The sequence below is a fragment of the Typopeltis vanoorti genome, chromosome 24, assembly GCF_054136105.1.
Source record: "Typopeltis vanoorti isolate ZY-2024b chromosome 24, IOZ_Tvanoo_1.0, whole genome shotgun sequence".
NCBI lineage: Eukaryota > Metazoa > Arthropoda > Arachnida > Uropygi > Thelyphonidae > Typopeltis > Typopeltis vanoorti.
Window position 1 is genome coordinate 68,298,001 of NC_143572.1, and position 26,874 is coordinate 68,324,874.

The 26,874-nt window shown below is 33.4% G+C and overlaps 1 long non-coding RNA gene across 1 annotated transcript; it reads right to left on the reverse strand.

The window, feature by feature from the left end:
• LOC150093382 (uncharacterized) lies at positions 1-25,713 on the reverse strand. The gene is made up of 4 exons (XR_016550437.1): positions 23,559-25,713; positions 20,731-20,837; positions 19,594-19,689; positions 1-4,669 (listed from the first exon to the last, which is right to left on the reverse strand). It is a non-coding gene; the product is annotated as an uncharacterized LOC150093382 (long non-coding RNA).
• Positions 25,714-26,874: the final 1,161 nt, after the last annotated feature.

The following is a 26,874-nucleotide window of genomic DNA, read 5'->3' on the forward strand; positions in this document are numbered from 1 at the left end:
GTAATTAATACAAAATGTATTAATTTAAAGATAAAAGTGGAAATAAATGTGGTCTATAGCACTGTGTAATTGAGTAACAATGAGTACAATATTCCCACCCATTCTTTCTATACAAAAGTACTAAAGGTCTGGTTGACAGTGGATAGTTCCTCCCTTCTCCAACCAATAGTTCAGATCTAATACGACACACACGGATGCTGGTGAATATCTTTAAGGTGAAAGATGAATTTTGTCACCTATTGCAATACCACCATCCTGATCAGGGATGGTGGTATCACACTGGGTATGTTAGGTCTACAGAGCAGGCTTCCAGATAATGTAAGAAATAAATATTAAATCTTAGTTCACCCACAATACTAATGCAACATAGGTTTGCAACCTGTTATGGGTGGGAATTACATGATATAGATAAAAAGAGTGAGTACAGAAACAATCAGTGAGAACCAAATTTGGAATTATTACTGTCAGCTTTCCACAGGAGGCATGCAGCATCTCTCGAAGGTGACACCAGCACAAACACCATGAATTATTGACTCCTACTCTCTGCCTAACTAAGTGCAATCATATTGCTACCAGATGTTTCAGACTGGCTTTGTATTTGTGAAGGGAACAATAGTCCATTGCCAACTATAATACTTTAGTGTAGGTAAAAATCAAGCAAGCCTTAAGTAATTATTACTACTGTAGCCAAACCAAAGTAATATAAGATTCATGAGCCTATGCTTAGATTGGTTTATGTATATTCACACATACTACATTGCATGTGATGTGAAAATACATAGAGAAAGCAAAAATATTAATACATGATCTTTATACATGGAGAAAAAATATAAATGCGCCAAAAGAAATTAGAAATACATTGTTAAGTGGTAGATTTTTATTATACAATACATACACCTGATTAGTGGGGATCTGCAGAAGCTTAACAGTTTTGCATTTTGTCTCTAGAACAGAGGTTTTGAATTATTCATGGTATTAAATGTGGCTCTGTTTTTAATCTTCTGTGGTTGGGAATGATATTCAAATAATTCAAGACATCATCATCTTCCCTTATATGTTAAGCAAAATATCCTGTAATGGACAAAAACTAGGCTTCACAGAAATTAATGAACTGATAGGGTAATTAATACTACCTACACTGTCTGCAATGGCTGTTAACTGCATGTATTCTCTTGCAATTTCTCTGTCTTGTTGGATGAAAACCCTGAGGGTTTTTTGAGGGGGGGGGGGGAGAATCCTTGCAACTTCTATATATGCAACTGGCTAACTCACTTGCTGAAAGTATTCTTCACATTGTGTAGATGGTAATTTCAACCAAAGGGCAACATTAATATCCTACAAAGGCTCATAATCTAAGGCATGCATATATGAAACAAGCAAATAATACTTTTAATTCCTAAAAGTGTAATGCAAATACCTATGGCATTAACACTTGCCTACATCAAGGATCACAACAGGTTCATAACTCTGAGCATGAATTTTCAATGAGTTGCCAAAGCAATTCACTGTTATCCTAATGAATGAAATCCAAAGAAAACTCACGGCATGAAGGAAAAGGGAGAGAGAACAACAAGTGGTGTGAAGATCAGTAGAAAAAAAAAAATATATGGGAAATATCATTTATGTGAGATGGGAGAGGAGACAGAGATAAGCCAAAATGTCCAAGACCTCTCTTACAAGTAGAGAATTTTATTTATTATTATTTTCTTTTAAGGCATGCCAAGGATAAATCAATGACCGATAGCTAAAATGGAGATATGCTAGCATAATACCAGAACTCAGTATAACTGAAGGGAAAAATCATACTCTGTAATTATGTTTAATCAATATTTCAGAATGCTGGGCTATGGAATATGATCTACATGCAGCAGAAAAAGGAATAGTAAGTCATGGACCCACTAGAAAGAATCACTCTGGAGAATGAATGGTTTAGAGTAGTGCTTCCCAAACTTCTGGATGTCAGGGCCCCCTTTGGAAAAATTAAAATATTTCACAGCCCCCTCGAAAAAAAAAATCGTAATATAGACATATAATTATAATATTTATTGTATTTATATTCAATACAAAACACACAGCGAATATTGTAAAAATCAAATGCAAACATTAAATTTTTAGCATCTTACATACACATTTGACATGGCACATTATTTTATATTTTTATATAGATAGATATTGTTATTGTACATTTGCAGTACAAGCACATGAAATGCAAAACAATTAGTAATAAACAAAGTAAGAATTAAAAATATAAAAGAAGATTAATAACAATTTAATGTGATGGATGTGCTTCAATACTGCTACACAAAAAGTCAATATCAGGTGAAATATTTGATTCATCCGGGATTCCATAGATCGACCAAGGTGAATCGACTAGCGTGCATCGGCAGACGTGACCCCACGAGAAGAGGGGGAGTCAATCCATGGAATCCCAGAATCCTAGTGCCTACAATGCCGAAAGATCGAGCTCCAGCCCCGCGAGAAATTCCAGAGGAGAACACAGTTTCCATGACGCGTATGAAGCGATAGAGCAAGCCTTAACAATAGAGGGGATCCAGAATAAGCCCAAAGAGAAGATACGACTAAGTGCAATTGTGCCTATGAAAGAATTAATGTGAGTTGAATTTTTTTTGTTGAAAAAACTCTCTTATTTATATTGTGAAGGACTGTTTTGGATAGACCGAATTCTTAGAACTGAAAGATGTAATAGATTGAAAACTAATTCGCATGAAGTGAATCTGCTTTTAGAATAATTGAAGAGATATTAATGAAAGTTTAAACTTGCGTTGTATTGCATTGAAATGGTAAGATATATAAGATAAGAAAATTATAGAATTTAGAATTGTAATGATGTGAGAAGTTCGTTGCTAAGTGAGTGTTACATTTTTTTTGTGAAAGTTAGAATTGGAGATTTTATTAGTCAAAGCATGATAATTCCTAGATTGTAAATGGGCTGATAGTTATTTGATATACAGAATTAATAGTTTGATGATTCTCATCTTTGATGTTTATAACATGCCTAAGAGTTGTCTTATATTATGGTTAGATTTTGATGTTTAGCTTTGAGGGACAAAGATAGTAACATCATAAGTGCCGTCTGATCTTTTTAGCAACTGCAGTGTTCTCAAATAAAATCCGATCCTGTAAGCGGGAAAGAAATTAAACCTTGGTACAAAAATTTAAGTTAGGAGTTAGCCACGACTGTAATTAACTGTATAGAGGTGCTTTGCTGGAAGTAAATACTTTTTTATGCAAATTAGAGATTTTTAGTGGCGCAGTCTGGAATAATCAAATAAATTTCTAGAAATCTCAAGTATAAGTATAATATACTGAAAGTAGAGAAAAGGAGTTAAGATTAACTGACTACATAGAAAGGTAACGGATAAGGATAAAGTAAAATAAAGTTAACGAATGATAATATAGAAGACAAGTCAAAAGAAATACATAGAAATATTACAATGGCACAGAAAATAGAAATTTAACAAAGGTGCAGGCAACAGAATCCGAACATGTGCGGGGAAGCCTCAATGGGTTTCGAATCCATTGTGGCTGCCCTCACATGTTCAGATCCTGTTGACTGCACCATTGTAAATTTTTGAGGTTTCCTTATTTAATATAAATTTACTAATGTTACTGCGCCTTTGTTAAATTTCTATTTTCTGCACCATTGTAATATTTCTATGTATTTCTTTTGACTTGTTTTCTATATTATCATTTCTTAACTTAGATTTCTGCTTTGAAATGAAACTTACATAAATAAGCATATATTTACTAATATTCATTAAGTGCCGAAATACGCAGGAAGCAAAGTTTGTGAACCAATGTATGCTTTTTTCCATTACAATATAAAATATAACAAAAAAGAAATAATAAAAAATAAATACCTTTCTTTTAAGATAAAAAAAAACTACTTAGTCTTAAAACATTTTAATTTGTTTTCATTATTTCCTGGCCCCCTCAACAAAAAACCTACAGTCCCTAAGGGGGCTGCGGCCCAGTAAGGGAAGCGCTGATTTAGAGGTCTGAAGGGAGTGGTAATAATGATAAAGAAAAAAGAGGAAGGACACAAATCTGCATTGTCCTCAATATTTTATCAAGCTCTCTTCACACAAAAGACAACATTGGGACAAATGTTCTATTTGTGAGAAAATGAGAGATGAACAGTGCAGACTTAAAAGTGCACTCAATCTTGCCCCCCCCCCACCCCACACACACACACAATGAGGAAGCCTCTGTAGAGGCCATTTGTTTCATGTGAATGATAATTTGTTCTACACGACAACTATGTTGTAACTGACTGAGCGATATGCTCCACTGGTGATTCTTTTTCACTTTGGGAAAGAGTGCTATGTTTTCTCCAAGGATGTTGTTTACTGTCTTGAATTCATCCAGAAATAGCCGTCTGTATAACTCTTTATGCAAGTAACATCTCGCTGTTCATCATGTATGTATGTATGTGATGTTGCTTTTTTATCCTCCTCGTCACTGGCATCTACTGTTAAATAGTCAGGAATTTAATAGCTTTAACAGTTATTCATATTTGATTTGAAACTCATGAGAGATGCAATCTGGTATATTATGGGATATTCAGAAGAATCGCCACCAGGAGGAAGTGCTCTATAACTTTCACTTGAGATGATGGCCTTATCGACTCTCTGTAGGATGCTATCTTCTGAAATAAAATAAAGCAATTGTGAAGCAGTTCAATATTTGGCAGGAGATGAAAAATTAAAAATTTTTCTTTTCTAACTTAATTTTTTTTTTCCAGTATGAATATCCATATATGTATTTATACAATAGTGTTCTTTTTAATTCGGATTAATTATGCTATTTTTAAAAACAAAATCATAGAGCTTTTCAAAGAAACCAGTGCTAACATTTTCATACCAAGCAGACACATAGTTATGAAAATCACAATTTCTAACAGGGACTACTTACTAAAATAAATGCATTTCTCCAAAAGGATTTGGAGATATGCGGGTGTCAGCAAGTCATTCAAAGGATTCTTACAGAAGAGCAAAAAGAAATCGTTTAAGTTAATCTTAGAGACCATAATAAATACCACACCAATTGGATCATTTAAAGCTGTATGTAGGTATTGGAGTTCTAGTTCAAGGATACTTTGTGGTCGGTTGTCGAATTTGGTGCTCTGTGAAATTGGTGATTTTTGTATGTTTTTATTGTGCTTTCCCTTAGAAAATTAGTGTTTTGTAGTATACTAGTGTAGATTTTAGTGTACTGAGTATTTTATCACATATTTTTATTAAGATATTTCAATATTTAGTATGTTTGAAATGGTGCCAAAAAAGGGCAAGAAATGTAATGCTAAAAAAGCACCACAGGCAAGAACAAGGAGGTTAGCCCTGCTAACGAGATAATTGAGGAGGTTAATGAAAATGAATTAACCTTCAAAATAGCAAACTTGAAGCAGATCATCAGAGAAACAACGTGGGAATTGTAAAAAGTCGAGAGGCTTTAAAATGAACAGAGGGAGAAAAAGAAAATTAAACAGGAAAATAAGGTAAGTGACGTTAGTAAAAAGAAAGTTATTTGGTATGGCGACTGTATAATAATAAAACATGCTATAGATGAGGGAGTTATAACATCAAGTTTTCCTTGAGCGAAAATTAAGAATACAAATTAAGATGATAATAATAATAATAATAATATAAAGCAATTCGAAAACAGAAAAGTAAACAAAATTGTAGTTGTAGTAGGTATGAATGATTTAACTGGTGATAAGTTCAGTATCAGAGGACATGAAAGTTGTTGGAAGAGGAGAGAGTGAGAAAATGAAAATCGTCAGTATTTTACCTCGCTATGATAAAAATTAATTAAGAAGGGTTATGATGGCAAGCGATTCGATGCATAGGCTATGTATGAGGGAAGATTGGATTTGTATAAGAGGGACTGCCTACACCTGAATGTGTTTGGTATCAGAAGTCTAGAAAAACTAATAACTGCTATGAGACCTAACACAGTCAGGGAAACTAAATTATAAAGGGAGGAATGGTGAGAATGTGTGTGTAAGAGGGGACAAAGTTATATAACTGTGTTAATGACAGGAATTGGATTTGTCATGGAAATGTTGACGAGGAGAGAACACTTTCAGGTTTGTGTTCGTCCGGTAGGAACCCAAATCGGACAAACACATGTATGCAAACATGTAGACATCTTTGCATACGTGTGCAAAGACGTCTACATGTGTGAGGCATTAGAGAAAAATATCTGCAAGTTGTCCAACTGTGTCAGGCAGACTGCAGACAAGTCAATACAAAAGAACAGGTAGATTATTATGTCTATACACGAATACTAGGAGTATCAGAAACAAAGGGATAGACTTTGTTTCCTTATTCAATATGTTGCAATCTCAGTTTGTAAATGGGTGAGACCTGGCTATCAGAATCAGGCCTACTAACTGGTATCGAGTGTCAAAGGTACAGTACTTTTAGGGAGGATACGAAAGGAGGGGCATGCTGCTAATGATATTGGATAACTTGAATCCAGTTAGAGTTCAGACCTATGATTGTAGTACTACTACTAACAATATTTCATGTGGCAGTGAGTTTCAAGCTATCTGGTGTGAGGTGGAATCTAACAAGACTAATTACATAGTGGGGTGTTGCTACAGACCTGGTGGATTGGTTGCTAATGATGAAGAAATCCATCACCAAACAGAAAAGATGAGTGCGAAAAGAGTAATCATAATGGAAGACTTTAATTATCCAAATATTGATTGGGTAGCAGTAGAATCTCATGAGAAAAATGAAAATGCATTTATTGAGCTGTTGCAGGACAACTTCCTCAAGCAGCATGTGACAGAAGGAACTCGAGGGCAAAGAGTGTTAGATCTGATTATAGTGTCAGAGGGCATTTCAGTTAAAGATGTAACTATTCTGCCTCTGGTTGGTGACAGTGATCACGCAGTACTAACCTGGGAAGTTTATGAATGTTCTATTCAGAAAGGATTACGTGCTGAACTACAAAGGAGAAAATTATGACCAACTGAGGAGTATATGAGTTCAGTGTAATGGGATCGGTTGCTTGATGGGAAGAATATCGGCAATGCATGGGGAAGTATTTAAACAATACTTAAATGATCCAATATCAGAATGAGTGCTGAGCGTTTGAATAATGAATAGAGTAGGAGTCAAATGGATGTGTAATCTTATTAAGCAAGAAATTCGTAAGAAAAGGACGATGTGGAAGGAATACCGTGTGCATAAGGATGATGTCTGTTATGAACGTTATAAGCAGCAGGCTTTTCATCATACACCTGGTGTATGCAACATTGAGCTCACTGTTACCTCTTCACTAGATGAAGAGACACAGGTGTATGATGATGAGGTATTAGAGCTGTTGCAAAAACTGAATAAGAATTCAGCAATAGGGACTGATGGGATATCAGCACGTGTGCTAAAAGTATTCAGCTGAACTGGCCATTCCTTTGATCAGGCCGTTTAATAGGAATCTCAGAACAGGGAAGCTTCTGCAGGAATGTATTGAATTCCATTGCACAAGGGTGGTGCAAAGACAGATGTATCCAGCTATTGGCCAATTAGTATCTCAAGAGTGGTGGTGAAGATTTCGGAAAAATCGGTTAGCGCTCGCATTCAGAAATGGGTTGACAGTAAATCTCTACTTTGCAATGAACATGGGTTTACTAAGGGAAGGTCATGTTTTAGCAACTTGCTCACATTCTATAACAATGTTACCATTGAACTAAGCAAAATCCAAAAGTATCATGGATACACCATGATTCTTTTGGATTTTGCTAAGGCTTTTGACAGAATACAGCATGGCAGACTGCTGCATAAATTGGAGAAAATGAGTTTGAGTTATAGAATATTAGCATGGATAAGAGGATGGCTGACTGACAGATATCAAAAAGTGGTATATGGGGGATGTGAGTCTAAGGGATTTAAGGTAACTAGTGGTGTACCACAAGGATCAGTGCTTGGTCCATTGTTATTCAATCTATACATTAATGATATGGGAAAGAATTTGACAAGCAACATACAGCTATTTGCTGATGATGCAAAGATCGGTAGGATAATCAGGAATGCTGCTGATATGCAGTACATGCAGAAAGATTTGAATAGGCCGGAAATGTGGGCATGGGAAAATGGGTGTCAGCTCAATGTTAGTAAATGTAAAGTCATTCATTTTGGCATGATTAGATATCCAATGTCATATTATATTGGTGTGATTAGGCTAGGGATCTTGGCATGTTAATAGATAGGAAGTTCATCGGCCATGTAGCAAAGATTGCAAACACAACTCAAAAGATAAATGCAATGCTGAAACGAACATTCACATGTAAAGATACTTTGATAAGACCTCACTTGACTATTGGGTGCAGGTCTAGTCTTCTGGTTTCCGTTGTGATTTTGATATTTTGGAAAGAGTATAAAGGAGAGTGTTAAAAATGATATCAGGATTGTGGAATACTGATTATGAAGACAGGCTGGGAATTTGTAGACTGCATACACTAACAAACAGAAGAAAGAGAGAAGATATGGTTGAGACTTACAACTTCTGAACGGGTCATAGAGGATTTCAATTAATGAAATTTTTCAATTTATGGAGGGTGAGGAAAGGACATCCTTGGAAGCTGAGAATGAAGGCTGCTAAGAAAGAGGTGAGGACTAGATTTCTCTCTCAGAGGGTGGTACGTGATTGGAATGGATTGCCACTGGATGTTGCGAGTGCAAACAGTGTGAACGAATTCAAGAATAAGTATGATAGTTGGTGTGTGTAGTATGTGGCCTTCCTCAATGAGTCCCTGACTCCCTGGAGGTCTCTCTTAATAATTATGGGGATATTAAATCCCACATTGTTTTAAAACCGAATAAGAAACTCAAAGATTGGAATCAGAGTTTCATTCCGAATATAGTTAACTATAAAAGTATCGGCGATTATAGTTTACTATATTCGCATGAAACTCTGATTCCAATCTTTGAGTTTCTTATTTGGTTTTAAAACAATGTGGGATTTAATATCCCCTTAATTTACATAATGTTTATATCGCCGAAATGAAGCCTATTGGCTCTTTATATATTTAAGTCTCTTGATAATAATAATAAACAAATTTCTCCACCTTACAATTTTTATAATTGTAAGGTGGAGAAATTTGTATTTGGATAAATGCTGTATTTAGGCTTACATGCTGGTTGAAGCTCATTTTTTATTTAATTAATTAATGGACAGCAGCAGCACTGGAAAATCTTTGGGGAAACTATAAAAATTGTCATGTAAGCACACGCAACATAGATCAAGTGGAGGTGATTAGACTAAGTGTACTGGTAGTGACAAAGGTTGTTAAGTGGGAGGCTGCCTATGAAACAGCTTCTGAGATTTCTTTGCTTAAGTCAAAATTCTTTAGCATTTGGTATAAAGACCACATAATTCTAAAATAACTTCTTAGTTTTACACTTCTCTACTAGTTCTGTATACACTGTACAATATTTTGAAGGGGAGAAAGTTTGTTAGATATCGGTTAAACAAGAAGCATTTACTGTATCAAAGCTTGAATGGCATCAATGGTTAAAACAATGGACATATGTACTAGACAGAATTATTACATTTCCAGACATAATGAGCATCATGTCCTAAGTCTGTATGTGAGATGAATTCTTGATGAGTGATGACCACACCTGTTAGGTGATGATGCTTTCATTTTTATTGAATTGGATAGGTGTGTGCAGAATTTATGGTACATTATTATAGTACAGGATGATCTTTGTTAGTAGTATGATGAACTATCCAGATTTGTGTTTGCTCTTCTTTTCTGCATCTGTAAATGCAAATATCATTCAAGATCATTTGTTTGTTTTACATAACCACACAAAAGTGTACAGACCCCTGGAATTTTAAGGGTAGATGAGGTAGTTTAGGAACATGTAAAAATTTTGCATAGTGAGGCTACTTCTATGTTGCTGAAGTATTTCAGAAAGTTTGTATTTAAGGTCTTGATTCCTCTTGTCTATGATTCTTAGGGATGTCCTATGCTTTATTTCTTAGTGTTTTAATTATTCCTATTTAGTTGCATAGGGTGGTGGTAAAATGAGGAATGAAGGTATCTATCTTTCAGCGTGGACAGGTTTTCTGCATATATAACTGAGCTTGTTCTCTTTGGAGATCTCTAAGAGTATGTTCAGAAATGGTAGAGCCCTGTTGTTTTCAAATTCAACAGTGAAATGTATGCATGGATGTAGGGCTTTCAGGTAGTTATGAATTCTTATAAAAGCAAAATTTTCAGTTTTATGACAATAGTTTGATATGGATTTATTATTTTTTTTTTCATCTGATTCCTTAAGTAAATTAACTAGAAGCAAAGTCAGAGGTGAGTATATACCTGTCCAAAAAACTCTAGGTATTTTTGGATATGAATTCATACGTAAAATCGTTATTTATGTCCTAACTATATCCATCTTTAGGAAATAAATACATATTTGCAGCCATTGGTATGTAATCACATTTTCCAGAAGCAGTTACTATGAAGAATCTATGAAGACTGCAAAAACTGTAGCTACAACTGAAACTGATGATTCTGGGGTATGGTACCACTCAGACTACTTACATTGCAATTTTTAAGTTATTAAATGTAAAGAAGCTTTCTGCCACAGCTCACTAACCTCAAATAAATAGAATTTGTGAACAACTAAATAAGACTTTAAAATCTTTTCCAAGATAGCTAATGCTAAGATGCCTGAGACTCTTATTTATCAGCATTATTTACACGTAGAACAGCAATTCATTTTGCTATATATTTAAAAACCTGCTTTTGTATTATATATGAATTTAATCCTAACTTTCCAAATGGGTCAACATCTACAAATATTAACTCAGGTTTCCCAGATACTGATGAATACCATAGGGATGTAGTAGAAAGCTCAGTTGCTCATGAACTTATAGCACAAACTAATAAATTTAGTTCTCAGAAAACAATAGCATTTATAAACAGATTTAGAAAATATAAAAATCTTATTCATGATAATTAGGACTTTTAGATAAAATTAGTAAATTAAGGAAAAAGGCTTCAGGTCCATACAAGATACTGGAAAAGTTGTCGTCAGTAAATTTTAATACAAGAAGTTATATACTTGGTTTAATCCTTTATCCAAGTGTAAGCAAACAAAGTTTGCACCTGAAATATAATCAGGACTAGGACAACTCATATACAAAAGCTATGACTAGCTTCTATATACAAATTATATAAGTATATAATTTCTTGGTATCTTTAATTTATAGTATAACCAAGTGGAAAAACTTCCAACAACCTATAAAATATTAATGCACATTCTGATAGGTTGAGATTACAGCTATTAAGAAATGACAGCTTAAATATGCTTAGGAGATAATTTAAATACAGTATTAAAGGTTGAAGTTTTTTGTGATCTAATAAGAAAGTAAAATCTTATAACAATAAAACAAAACGTCAGTCTAATTCCTCTTTAAAAAATTCAAGATGACAAATCCATAATAACTGTAAAAGATCATCTACTTATATACCTAATTATAAATCTAAACTTAAGTTCTCTATAAAGCAACTGCATAACACCATTAAGCAACATCAAATAATTCAAGTCATGAAAACAACTGTAGTTTAGATGAGTTAATGTTAAAACATAGATGGATACACCAAGATTCTTACATCTTAAAAACTTATAAAAATATGAATCAATTTGCTGTCTTGGATTTATCACAATTCTCAGAAAAAAATAAAAAATAACTCACAAATTAAATCTCATGATTATAGCAAAAATAATAATAAGTATTATATATAATAAGTAATAAAAATAATAATATGAAGTTGATAAAATGGAAAGATTAAAAATCACTCAGCGGCATAACATTTGTTAAAATTAAAAGGAGATATATTTGTGTGCTTAAATTTTTTATATCTTTTTTTTTTGCAAAGAAATACTAAGCCACTGTAAAAATCCTAATCCTAATTTATTATGCTCATTTTTACAGTATTATAATTATTAAATGTAAATTTCATAAATAAGATTTAAAATTAAATTTCACTTACATGTTACAATGTTAAAAAAAATTTGTTCACATTTCTTAATATAGTTGTACATCTTAGCATTACTAGATCCACCACGTGGCAAAGTGGTGACTAAACAAAAAAAGATAAATAGCCAACTAACTGACTTTAAATATTCTAATCCTTAGAGAGTTACAAAGAAATAGTGTGTGTGTGTGTGACATCTCATTTTATGTCTACTCAATAGTTTTTACCTCAATAACAGACATGCATGTTAGTTATGAGTTTTGGAACAGCTGTCAGCAGGAAATGCGGAATTCTGGAGAAGAGAGATGTGGGGAAGTGGAATTCTGTGAGCCTGGAAAATATTTTATATGGATCTTGATCTGCTCTCCAAGGAAGAACTGAAATTTGAAGGAGACCACACAATACAATCAAATCTTCCTATGTACTGAATGTGCTATATGCTCAAATGGGAAGCAAAAACATATACCCCCATAAAGAGACAAAAATTGTACAATAAAATTGTTTTTCTTTCAGATCACTCTTGGAACTGCTCAATTAAATGTACTTCTATTGTCAGTGATTGAGAAAAAAAAACAAAAAAAAAAAAAACATAGTTTTCATCAGATCTACTTGTTAGCAGAAGATCCCTTCTGCTAACAAGTTAAAGAGTCTAACTTGACTATTATATAAGTGAAGTGAGATCATCAACTTTTTTTTACTGTGGAGATGATAAAAAAATTTTAAAAAAAAGCAGGGGTGTAGAAAAAGAAAACAGTGATGGGATAAATCCTGCAGTCCCCATATATTCAAATGAAACTAAAGAATTCTTAGTTCAATGCTTATGTGCATTTTTGTAGTATCTGATGCCATCTCTCAGAAATGAATTTAACAGCATGAAAGATATTTTTTCTTTGAGCTCATTTCTGTATAATTCTTAGATTGCCCAAATAATTATCTTTTGTATTTAATAAGAATTTAAAAGTTACACATTGGAAATTACTTACTAATTTAATTCTACAGAGAATATGACTTCTCATCCTTATAAAGAAAAAGAGAATAACAGAGAATTGTATCTATTGTACATATATATTTGTATACTTTTTATTTATTTTTTATTTACTAGAGCTTCATTCTTTTAGATTTCACAAGTTGAATTTTGAAGTCAAACATGATTAAATAAAATCAAAAACATTTTAATAAACCAATAAACAAAATGAAATATGAATACTGGTAATATATTCTTGGCAAGTAAGTTTAACTATATTAACTTTCACTTCATGTATTTCTTTTTATACATGATACTCATATTTATCCTTCTCTAAATTAATCTAATTTCAAATCTTTCATATCTTCTTATCATAATCCACTCTGAAGATAACACTACTAACAATAACATAAGTTTTCTTATCTGCCCACGCCATAATTTAATCACATCACTATACATGGAATTCCCAGCCATTCAAGAAGTTTGTGTTTACTGCTAAATGCTATAGCAAATTCAGTAAATTTTAATGCTCTCAGAACATCCTGTCTTAAATCTCAGAAGAAAAACTTCACTCCCTCACTTTTGATAACATCCCACTCACCAGGTTCATTTCTCTCTCTCCTTGATTGCCTGTCACAAACACATGTCCATAACCTCTTCAGCCTCCAAAAAGCTTATCCATTTCTTACTTCTCTTGTGCTCAACTCTTTAACACCTTATAAATCCCTACCCACTTTAGAATACTGTTGGACAATATATCCTAGGACAATGTGTCACAAACTTCCTTCAGACTGCATAATTGCATCCAGAAGAGTGCTATTAGCATAACAGATAACCTCTCTCTCAATAACTTCCTACAATCACTTTCCCACACATACTATGTTTCAGCATTGCATCATTTCTATAAGTATTTCCATGGATGCTGCTCCACTAAATTGGCTAAGCTGAAATGATTAAAAATATTTTGGCTTTGCCAGGAACAATCCGTTATCTCCTATACTGGCAAATATATATTTAGAAGCCTTTGAAGAAAAAACAATCAACTCCTTCCCATTGAAACCAAGATTATGGAGAAGCTATACTGACAATGTTTTCTTAATTTGGAGCCATGGTCCGGATTCCCTAAGAGTTCCTGATTCACCTTAACAATTAACACCCAAAAATACAATCTCCCACGGAGTTGGAAGTTAATACTTCTCTCCCATTCCTGGATGTCCAAGTTACACATGCATTAGAAAAACTGAAGATCTCTATTTAACATAAAAATCCACACCTACCAACAGATGCCTTCATGCACATTCTCATCATTATCTGTCCCAAAAGTTCGACACCATTTTACATTAGGTAAACATGTTTGCTCATTCCTCAGTGAAGAAGAAGAGATCATCAAAGAACTAAAGTTTCTAATAACAAACCTTCAGAACAGTGATCATAAGCAGAATATTAATAAGCTCCTGTTTAATCCACTTGCTTATCATAATGAAGTAAAAGGTTTTATGTCTCTTCCATATATCAGCTTTGTTTCACTAAAGTTAGCCAAAATTCTCAAATAATATGAAATCCATACCTTTTTCACTCCTCTAATAAAATTCCATTCCTTGTTTGGTACAGCAAATATTAAACATGACAGCTTAAAATATTCAAGCATTTACCATCTTTGGTGTAATTGTAATGTGCCATATTTCAGTCAGATGGAAAAATCAATTGAACTGTTTACAGAGGAGCATGTGAGACATGGCCTATAGCAGAACTAGAGCCACTGCTCTATCTAATCGCGTTCACTCACCCAGTGATCTAGAATAAATCAGAAAACATTATTGAATTGACAGAAACTGTCCTCAATAAGGTCCACTTTAATACTAACCAGAGCTATCACCTCTGACTGTTATCCCTCAGTCATTCAACTTTGGTGTATGTGAGATCATACCCACATGAACATGCTCAACAATACTGTGGGATTCAGAAAGCCTTCAAGTGTCGGCAATCCATTTGTAACTTTTATAGTCTGTTCTCTGGTAATATATATTTTGTATTTCTCTTTTCATTTTTTTATGCACCTGATGAAGTCTTCTAGGAAGACAAAACTGTTCATGCAATCAAAACAATAAATAGTTTCTTTTTATTTTGTTATCCTTAGGCTTTTATTCAAGTTTCTTGAATTATGTCATGTCACTAAGTAAATTTGTTTCCTCAAATACATACACACGCATATATGTATGTATTGGTGCAACGTGAAGAAAAGACATCTATTTTGTCAATGATGCACGATATTATTTATTTATTTATTAATAATGCATTATTTTCACACACGTTTTCAGTTCTGATAATTACAGATCTTTGAATCACTTCTTCCAGGGAGGAGGGTCAATTTGTTTCTCTGCCATTATAAACAAACGTTGCAGGTAATATTTAAAATCACTATAACTCTTGATAAAATAAAATAGGGATAATAATAAAAGTTGACAATGAATTGACACTCATGTAAGGAAAAAATAATATTCATTACCTGCAGAATTTTTGTTTAGGTTTCCTAGCATTGCCTGTATGTATTGTTATAAGCATGTGCGACAATATATTATTAATTCAAGCAACATAGGAATGAGATGTATTACTTAGGATGACTTCTCAAACTGGTGAAAGTTTAAGACAGTGATTCTTGTTGAAGTTTAGTCTGTGGATATGGGTATTTTTATTATTATTACATTACACCTTCAAGCACTCGTCGTAGGAAGGTACTCTATTCCACTACACACAACTCACCAGAACTTGTTACAACACAAAGTTGTAACAAGTTATACACTTGTTATAATGCTGCAGCATCATTTGCAATCCACTGAGACAAAAGTCTTTCTCTTGTTGCATAATGTATTTTGCATAAACCAATCCTCAGCTGCAGATAAGACTTCATAATCTGTGGTAAACTTTGTTCCTTTCAAGTGTTTCTTTAAATCTGGGAATAGGAAATAGTCAGATGGGGCAAGTCTGGCAAATAGGGTGGGTGAGGTAGACATTGAAAGCCCAAGCTGTGTATTGTCTGTTAGGTGTATTTGTGCGTGTGTCATAAGCAGTGTTAGCAGGTGCATTGTCCTACAAAAACAACATACCTCTGATCAGTTTCCCGTGGTTTTTCCTTCAGTACCTCCCTCAGTTCCTTCAGAGCTGTTGAATAAACTGCTGGTGTAATAACAGTTTACCCTTTTTTGAGGTACTCAGGTAAGGATTACACCATCTGTATCCCAAAAGACAATGGCAAGAACCCTCTCTGATGACTTTTGGGTTCGGAAGTTCTTTGGCCATGGAGAACTTGTGTCTCCACTCCAATGACTGTTCTTTGGTCTCTGGGTAATAGTGATGAAGCAATGTTACACTAACAGTCACAACAGGACCTAAAAATCTGAACCTGATTTCTCAAAATGACTCAAAATCCCTTGAGTTGACAGCAGACACTCTCTCTTCTGATTGGCATTCAACATTTGGAGGTATTTATATAATATAGTCCAAACTGTAGACTCGCTGTATGCTAGGTCTTGCACACAATCACTGTGTCACCTTCATCTCTTTATGACTTCCAGCTTAGTGCAGGTCAGCAACAAAAAATTTCGTATAACGTAAACAAATCGTGTTAACTGATTAATCGCTTAAAGCAGGGAATAGTATTTCATTCAATTGCACGTATCAAATTGGCGTTAATCGAGGTTTTCCTGTACATTGTCTGCAAGGCCAAATCATTGGCTATGGTCAATTTGGCCTTGTAGACCACGTATTGAATACGACTCACCCACAGGATCTCCTGGAAGAAAACCACCATGATCCACTATAGTAAATTCAAAAAAGAAAAGAATGTTTTTAGAATCGGCAGTCTTCACAAGTAACAGCCTGATTTGGAGGAAAATTGTAGATAGGAAGTTAGTAATGTAAATTTTTCATGTAGTACTATCATATCCTTTACATCCCTTGAGGGTACATGTCAGGAATTTGATGATGATGATGAGGATGCACTGCCTAGATAGAACTTGAGAGTCACTAACATGTTTCATTTAGTATTGTGTGGAGACAACCCACCCACAGGATCTCCTGGAAGAAAACCACCATGATCCACCATAGTAAATTCAAAAAGAAAAGAATGTTTTTAGAATCTGTGACGGTACTCAGAAGTAAACCAAATTTAAATAAATACGGATGCACTGCCTAGATAGAACTTGTGAGTCACTAACATGTTTCATTTAGTATTGTGTGGTCTGTGTGTATGTGTGTTACAGGATCTATTTGTAATCCCTGAAGATGTCTCAGTAACTGATACACAATACTGGAAGCATTAAAATTAGTTTCTAATTTTAATGCTGTAAATATTCCATTAAACCTCCAACATTATGTCCTCCCAGCCCTTAAGCTTTAACACACAGATATAATCTTTGTAACTCTACTTTGCACACTTTTGACAGCTTCTTTATTCCCTTGGAACTCAGGAGACTAAATCTATGCACAGTAATCAGGTGCAGTTTTATCAAGGCCTGGTAAAGAGCCAAAATGACTTCCTTATCCTTACGTATCAAGGTCTGCTTCAATATTGCAATTTTTGCTATCTGATCCTTGAACTTCAAATTCCTATCCACCAAGATCCCTAACCTCAATCAGCATAACTCCGTTCATATAAAATGCCATCAAAAATCTCATCAATCAAGGTACATGCTTTTATGCTAATATTAAACTGACATTCAAATTTCCAGCCTATTAAAATTTCTGGTTTTTTAGTATAGCATCCCTGATTGCTCTGCCCTGCCTATCTTTTCATTATTGGTAAACAACTGCACATCTCCTGTTAGACCTTTCTTAATGGAATTAATGTATAGATTGAACCACAATGGCCCGGGGACTAAACCACTGGGTACACCACACCACTGGTTACTTTAAATCTGGCAGATTCACACTCATTGTATATCTGTCTCTCAACCATCTACTTAGCCCTGTCAAGAGTTTATATTCAAAACCCACATTCTCCAGTTTATGCAACAGCCTTTCATGTGGTATCCTATGAAATGTCATAGCAAAATCCAACAGTATCATGGTGTGTTCATTCCCTTTATCCAACCATAAAGGCAAGATTTTAGTGCCTTTATGATTTAGACACAATTTTTTAGTGAATATGGCAAATAGACAGCTAAATAAATTTACATGGCATAAAAGAGAAATTTAGTAAAAACACTGAATTAGCTGTATACAAAACAATATTCAAACCAGCCTGGCTGGCTGAGAGGTTAGCGTAAATACTCTCCAACCAAATCGAATCCTGCCATGGATGTTAGGTGGTCTTTAGGTATGAGCTGACTTCATCACCTGGTGTGAAACCACCACCCTGCTTATTAGAGACCTGAAGTGCCTTGAAAAAATTTAATCTTTGGTATCGAGAGCAAAGTTTTCAGACTACGAGGATGGTCTGAAAAGTTCTCGGCCTCAACCATAGATGACAACACTATCGAAAAGATTTTTTTTTTTTTTTTTTCTAAGTTGGTACATCTGTCATAAGCATCCATGTGAAATTGCAAGTCATTCTACCAAGTAGTTTGTTTTAAACAGCTGCCTGAAGCAAAAGTGTTCTGTATCTCTTCAAATGGATAAAATTCAGTATTGTGCGATTATAAAATTCTACGTAAAAGAAGGTTTAACGCAAAAAAAAAAAAAAAAAAAATCATTCAAAGTTCATAAAAGTTGATAGTACCGATCTTTAACTTTGGTGATGTTGAGTCAGGGTGTGCTTTCAGATTTGTTCAAAAAGAAGTGGAGGATATATTTTGCATGAAGAACAGTAAATGAAAAAGCTTTGTGCAAGATGGGTGCCACGTTTGCTCGCAGCAGATCAAAAATGCACTCGCACGAAAATCTATTAACAGTGCTTGGAGGGTTTTAACAAGAATAAAACTGAATTTGTCTGTCAATTTATTACTATGGATGAGACTTGGATTTACCATTACATACTAGAATCCAAACAGCAGTCAAAACAGTGGATAGAAGCCAGCTATTCAGCGCTACAGTCAGTTCCATCACCGAGAAAGGTCATGGCATCGGGGTTTTGGGATGCTAAAGGCATTCTGTTTATTAATTATCTTGAAAAGGGTAAAACAATAACTGGAGAATATTATTGCGATCTTTTAAACCAGACTACACTAAAAAAAAATTCGTGAGAAAAGACCCGGTTCTTTCATTAGGACAATGCACCTGCCCACAAAAGTGTTTTGGCAATGGGAAAAATTAAGGGATCTGCACTATGAATTGTTGGAACATCCATCCTATTCCCCAGATTTGGCTCCCTCCCTCTGACTTCTATCTCTTACCAAAACTAAAACTCTTCTTCGCTTTTTTTTTTTTGAATCAGGAGGTGATTGCAGCTGTAGAGGAGTATTTTGCAGATCTTACTGAGAACCACTACAGGGGCAGGATAATGGTGCTGGAACATCATTAGCATAAATGTATTAATTAGTCTTAAGGGAGATTATGTTGAAAAATAAAAATAATTTTGAAATTATAAATTTGTTTTTTCATTGTTAAGCTGAGAACTTTTCAGACCACCCTCGTATGTAAAAAATAAATAAATAAAAAAAATTAAAAAAAATACCTTCCTCTTCCTAACATGGATTTCAGACCATGTGGCCTGTTCCAGTCTCATGCCATCTCATTCTTGGTCTTCCGATTCTTCTTTTTCCACAAATTGCTAAAAATAAAAAAATATTCTTAGCCTACCCATGGTACAAAATGTACTATGGCTTCCCCCCACAAATAACCTTTTGTGGGTGGAAGCAACATAAAACCAATCTTAATTTATGGATCTCAGAGCTGGGTTAGAAATAAAACATACGATCAAAGACTGGATACCACTGAGAGTGCTGAGAAACTTTAGGGGAGTCAGTGGCTGTTGCAAATTAAAAATGAGCATATTAGGAAAGATGATGATGAATGCATTCAAAAATGTGTGAGCATGGCTAATCTAAGATAGTATGGTCACTTAAACAGAATGGGAGATGAAAGGTTAGAAAACAAGTGTTTTTGTCAGGATGGCAGGAAAGACAAAGATCTAGGTGGCTTGATACAATAACAAGTGTCATAGAAAACTGAAATATAAGATCAGATAATGTTGAATTCTTGACAGATAACAGAATTGTTGATAAGAAGTTAGTAATGACATAAGCTTTACATGTTGTGATACAATAATATCATGTACACTCCTTGAGGAAAAATATCAGGAATTTAATGGACAACTTACGAATTTGAAACCAGCTTGAGTGTGTGCAACTGAAAGGCAAATATATCTGTTCTTGCATATCAAAGAAGAAAGGTGTTCCAGATTATCGTCCGAAGTCTGGACAGTTATAGTTTTTTTTTTTTTTTTGTTCTGAAAAGTAAAAGGAATCAAAGATAATAAAGGGGACATGAAAACTGAATATAAGGATATCCTAAATCTCTGGAGTAATTACTTTGAAAGTTAAATGAAACAAGCAGTGACAGAACCATATTAGAACATTTTCAAGAGGAATGCAATGAGGAGTAAATATTATATGAACCCAAGTTACTAAATCATTACAGACCATTCACAATGTTCAGGGATATTCAGTCCAGGCACCATACAGGAAAAAGGAAACATGGAAAGAGATAATAAGATTTTAAACATTTAAGGAAATTATAATCAAATAAAAGTTAAATTGCATATAAAGGAAATTATAATCAAATAAAAGTTAAATTGCATATAATTACTTACCTACGCAAATTATGGTATGCAATTTGTATGAAGTTTTACTTCAGAAAGGAGCATCTGATTTTCATGCATAGTTTAGAATTTCTCTAAAATTCAACCTCTCTGATGACCTAAGGTGAAATGAAATGGATTTAAAACTCGCTCTTTGTTTTAGCATATGTAAAAATATGCTAATATTTTTAATATATTTCTAATGCTTGAAAGTCTCATAAAACTGAAATTAAATTAAATCAAACTAAAAAAGCACACATGCATTTTTGCGTCAATGACAAAAGCTATAGCAAAAAATGGGAGCAAACAATTGAAGCACGCACATTACAAAGCACATTTTTGTTTGCTTACTGTCTCTGCAAACCATGCTTGTTTTCATGTCCATTAGCAATTGGAGACGATAAAACATTGCAAAATATTGTTTTGGATTGACTAAATTTTTTTTCTCCTTCCAAACTCGAAATGTTTCTATTCAAAAGTTTTCTATAATATATATTAATTTTATAAGTTTATTACAATATAACTTATATAAGAGAATGTTTTCAAAATATTAACTTTTACATAGTGAAATAAAGACTCAAACTGTGGATCAAAATACAGCTTAAAAAATGAGTAGAGGATTGCAATTTTTTAAACAAATTTGTAGTATTTAAATGTTGTTATCCATTATTTTTAATTAAATTTATAAAAAAAATTTAAAAAAGTACTCTGCTATTCTGCATATTCAGGGAAGTGGATGGTGTGTGTGTGTGTGTGTGTGCTTGCCACATTAGTGAATCACAAATTTTATATATATTTTTAGAGAATCTGATAATGTATGCTGAAAATGAATGGCAAAGTGGTTAATTTATCTGCTCTCCAACCAACAGGCTGCAGGTTCAAATCCTGCTATGGGCATGGATGTGATGTGATTGTTTTCAAGATAGCAGATAAATTTCCTCATCCAGTATGTGAGACCACCACTCCACAGAGCTGACATTAATATCTCCAATTTTGATATTAGGTTTAATACCTCTTTCCTTCATAATGTGGTCCATATAGATAATGAATAACAGAGGGGATAGTGTATATCCTTGTCTGACACACACCAGAATTAACATTAAACCATCTTCCTGTACTTCCTTCAATTCTAACTGCTGATTTACAACTCAAATAAAGACTAAGTATTGCTTGATATACTCCATGGACATCATACAACTAGAGCATTTTGAATAGCTTCTGTCTCTCTCTCTCTCTCTCTCTTAGCACCTTGTCATACGCCTTTTTCAGATCTACAAAACTTAAATACAGATTTTTGTTATATTCCATGACTTCTGGAAGCATGAAAAGTTCCATGTTTGACATATAAAACTAATAAAAAAAAGAAAGAAAAAATACATTAGCCCATCCATGGTACAAATGTATTGCAGGTTTACAGAAAAACCTTTTGAGGGTAGGAACTACATAAAAATCAAAATAAGGCTAACTGCTTTGGAATTTTGTAAATAACACTGATTTAAAATTTAAAGTTTAGCTTAGCATACATACTTTATCAAATATTTTAATTGTGAACTAAGATTATAGTATTATTAACAACATAAGGGCGAAACGATTATCCTGAGATGATTTTAAAAATGCTAGCAGTAAATCATTCATATGTATATTAATTAAAAACATAAGTTCAGTAACAAAAAATTCAAGTTCAAAGGTGTGCCAAACTGCACATTCTCCCAAGGAGAAGGAAAAATCAATACAATAATAATCACTTTTATTATTATTTTCTGAAAAATTAGTAAATGCATTTTACTTTTTTGAAATACAAACTAGAATAGGATTCTATTTTCTAGAAGTGATCAAAAATAGTAAGAAGTTAATATTTCACCAAATATGAACAGCTTTTGATGAGATGAATTTTTTTTGTGTTTAGTAAAAGCCTAAAAATTCTAAATTTGTGGTTCAAAATTTTGTCCAACAACATCTATGAAAGGAATAAGATCATAACTAGTAACAGAAACGCAAGATAAACTAGACTCCCAATTCAAACACTCCTTACTTAGTTGTGATGGTAACTCGAGATTTAAAATTTGATAGTTCCTGCCAACAGATTACACAGCGAACTGTACTATACTACAATAAATTCCTATCTTGATGTACATATAACACTAACATTAATAACAGGCATGCTACATGTAAAGATTCTCTCACTCATACACACACACACATGCTACTAGTATTCAATGGTGGATACATAAGCATCTATTAAATGTTTTGTGTATCTATATTCAAATATTAAAAAAAAAAAAAAAATAGCTCAACATATTTTTTACTGAAATTCGGTATTCACAGACATCTTGTTAATCCTTACAGAAACATAGCAACATCAACAACAGAAAATTTAACTGTGAACAGTCTCAAATAATATATTGTATGCAAATTAAAACTATCAACAACTGCAATGGATTGGCCATTGACTGCTGTGCAATAAATTGTTTTTAAATAGGCCTAGGTTTAAGGACTGAAGAACCACCTCCCTTCCATTTTTATTGGTTAAAATTATTTAAAATTATATTTTCTGCTCTGTCATAATTAGACCATTTATGTTGACAACTATCAAAATGATAATTCCTTCCTGAATTAACAGAATTTAATATTCAGAATTACTATTACAATTGAATTTCAAAAAGAACAATTAGCCAAAACAATTATTACTTTTGTGGCCAAGTGGTTTCATTGATAGCTGGAAAAGGCAGCTAGATATGATGGAAGGAATTTTATAAGAGTGCACATGCAAAAATGGCTCCATTTTTGTAATTTGCAATTTTACCATCTCAATTCAAAAGTATATTTCTTAAAAAACTTACATATTTCCAGGTTTTTGAAAACAGCTTTTATACTAATCCCAGAGCTATTCGGCAGAGGTGGCTCCTTAAAGTCTAAAAAAAATTTAAAACTGAAACTCTTGCTAAGAGGATTAATATTTCTTTGAAACAGAGAAAAACTGGAAATTTAAAAGTTCTTTTAATACCTTTACACTATTAAAATTCAATGTGATTAATAAATATCCTACTTGAAACTAAACACTAAATACATACAGGAAGACCTCATTTTAATTCCTTTATTTATGAAAATTCATATTGATGAACATATCAAAATCAACAGAATATATGTTGCATTTTAGTCAACCATGAGCCATGTCATTTCAAAATAGTGAAAGTTTTACTAATATTAGTATTTAAACAATAAATTCAAAATAGAGCCAATTCAACATCTTATTCAGCTTAAAGAAAGCAGAAAATTGTTTCCTAGTAAAGAAAAAATGAAGTCATTATTGAATCAAGTGAGCGAATGCTGATGTTTGTAAATGACTAAAGTTAATGCCTTCCACAGTTTCAGCAATAGTAACCATTGCAGATTAGTTAATCATTATAACATGTTGGAGGAGAGGATAGAAAAGGCCCAACAGACATCCTTGTTGTTGCAGTTTTTAATGAAAAAGAAAAAAGGAGCCTGTAAATCCAGGTGACCCTCAAATAGGCTCATCTCATTAAGGCTTCTTATATTTTTACTTTAATTTATAACTTGTTATCCTATGTTATTTATAATCATTTATGTAAGGTAATTATAAAATAACCATAACTCTTTATAAAAATTGCAAAATTATTAACTTGGAGAGGTCAGTTTTTCATACCGAAGGAACAAATCTCATTTAAATACATAACAATTTTACCTCAATTTACAAACTTTATGAACAGTGAGCTTCAAACCTTTCATAAAATGAGGCCTTTCTGTTTTTTTATAATTAATGGAAATTAATTAGCTAATTTGGACTGAATTAGTTTAATTGTAGCCATCAAAAATAATTTGTTTCTTTGAAAAATTAGGTAAGGTGATATTTCAGTTCTTTTAATGTAAATTGTGGAAATCATTTTTTCTACTGCTTAGTTAGCAAGAGATTTGCAAGATTTACTTAACTGAAATTATGATTCACAGAATAAAAACGGGGGGGGGGGGGGGAATGTTCGAAATGACTTATATTTCTTACAATTCTGCATTTTCTACACAAGTAATGTAGACAGCTGAGTAATGTTTAGACAGGTTTCTGTCAACACAGAACAGACCCATAACATGATTTCCATAAGGTATACTTATCCAACGAAATATCATCACGTTCAACAAATGGAGCTAAACTGTGGCATAAAATGTTTAAATGAGAATATGAAATAATATTTTTTAATTAGATAAATGCAGTTTCTTTCTAAGCTTGGACACATTAATGAAGTAAACAGAGGTTTAAATCTTACCCGTGAAGTATTCAATTAGTGTTTTAAAAGCAATCAATATAGTTATCCTTTTCTCCCCATTTTAATGAAAGGCACTGTTTAATCAATTTTCTTATTTGTGAGTTGATAAAAATACCTAGCAGTTTTGTAGACAAGTGGTTTCATTGATATTTGAAAAAGGCAGCAAGCCAAATGCAATCTATCATGGAAGGAATTTTATAGGAGCTTGTGTTTACAAGTGGCTTTAGCCCTGCTTGAGTCTATTACAAAACATCTAGAGTATTTACCAAGAAGCAAATTAAATTGTGTGTTAGCAATGTCACCAACAAACAAAATGTAGATAAAACACAAGGGCTTTAAGTTTTTTGTTTTAAATCAATAAGTTTAACACTGAATGTTATCCAAAAGTTTGAAAACAGATAATGTAGCTATTTTGTAACATCCTTTATTGATAATATAGAGATATTCAAATACATAATATTCTACCACCTGGTGTACTCAAGCAGAGTATACTGTTGGCAAGGAAATATGAAAGCATTACATCAATTCATCTTTTGTCTAAACAAAACTATATTAAATTAAGTTTCCATCCCATTCAAAAGCTTCCAAAATTACCTCTTTCCCATTAATAATTAGAATTTATTTCATTCACAAAAAAAGCTGCAAGGTTTTATGTCAGGTAAAGGTTAATGTACATCTTCCATATTTCCAAACAAAAATTTAGTGGGGCAAACAATCTGACAGAAGGAAATGATCATATGACCAATACAAACAATGGATAAATCAATGCAAAGGAGGGGTAGAATAAAAAGTTGCAAAACATATGACTAAACATTATAGCATCGCTAAATTAATTCTATAACTATATGTGCATTTTTACCATCTTCGCATTCCATGAAAGTCAAATTTACAAATATAGAAGCACAGGGTGATCAAAATTTTGCAGGAATATTGTGTGTCATGTGGAAGCAACAGCCAAGAAAAAAATAATTCCAAAATTTGCCACCAGGGGACCTGTATGATGTACCAAATGTAGAGGTGGTAATTTTTTGTGTATAAGGAGGAGAAAAGTGATAACACAAGCATAAATAACCATTATAATTTGCTTCTATTATAGATTCACAGGCTGTACTGTTCAATGTGCTGCCCTTCTCAGTATGCCGCAAGCTTAATGATGTGCGCACATGCTGCGTTATGCTGTCTTTCAGTGCTGGCAAGTTATCAAGATGATCCCAATAAACCCTGCCTTTGAGAAATCCCCACAGTCAGAAGTTCCAGGGGAGATGTTAGATCAGGTGAACAAGACAGCGATGCAGTGGGAAATGCACAGCCATTTCTCTGGCATTTGCAAAATGTTCTCGAAGAATCTCCTGTACAGATCAATTAATGTGCAGAGGGGATCCATCCTGAATGAAATGAAAATGACAATCCATGCACAAACACTGCAGTAGCTGTGACACAAAATTGTTTATCAAATCGTGATAACTCTCAGCAGAAACCGAGGTCACAGGCCCCAAATGACAAAAATTCTCAAAAAAGAATAGTACAGTGATAAACGAAGCTGTAAACTCATGCAAGACAGTAACTTTGGGTGAATATAAAGGAATTTCTTGAATTGCATGTGGTTTTTATGTAGCCCATACCAGTCAATGGTGAATATTCACAGCTTCATTCAGGTGAAAGTAAGCCACATCTCCCCACAAAATCACCCAACTTCACTCGAGCAAAGAATGTTAAAGCGAATGTCAGTCAAATTTCAAAGTCCTGCAGGCTCAATTCCTGTGTCAAAGTTATCTTGAATGGATAAAAATGTAGAATCTTCCATATAAGTAGGTTGTATAGGGCACATGCATGTGTCTTGACACAACACATGCACTGCAGGAATTAATGCTTATTC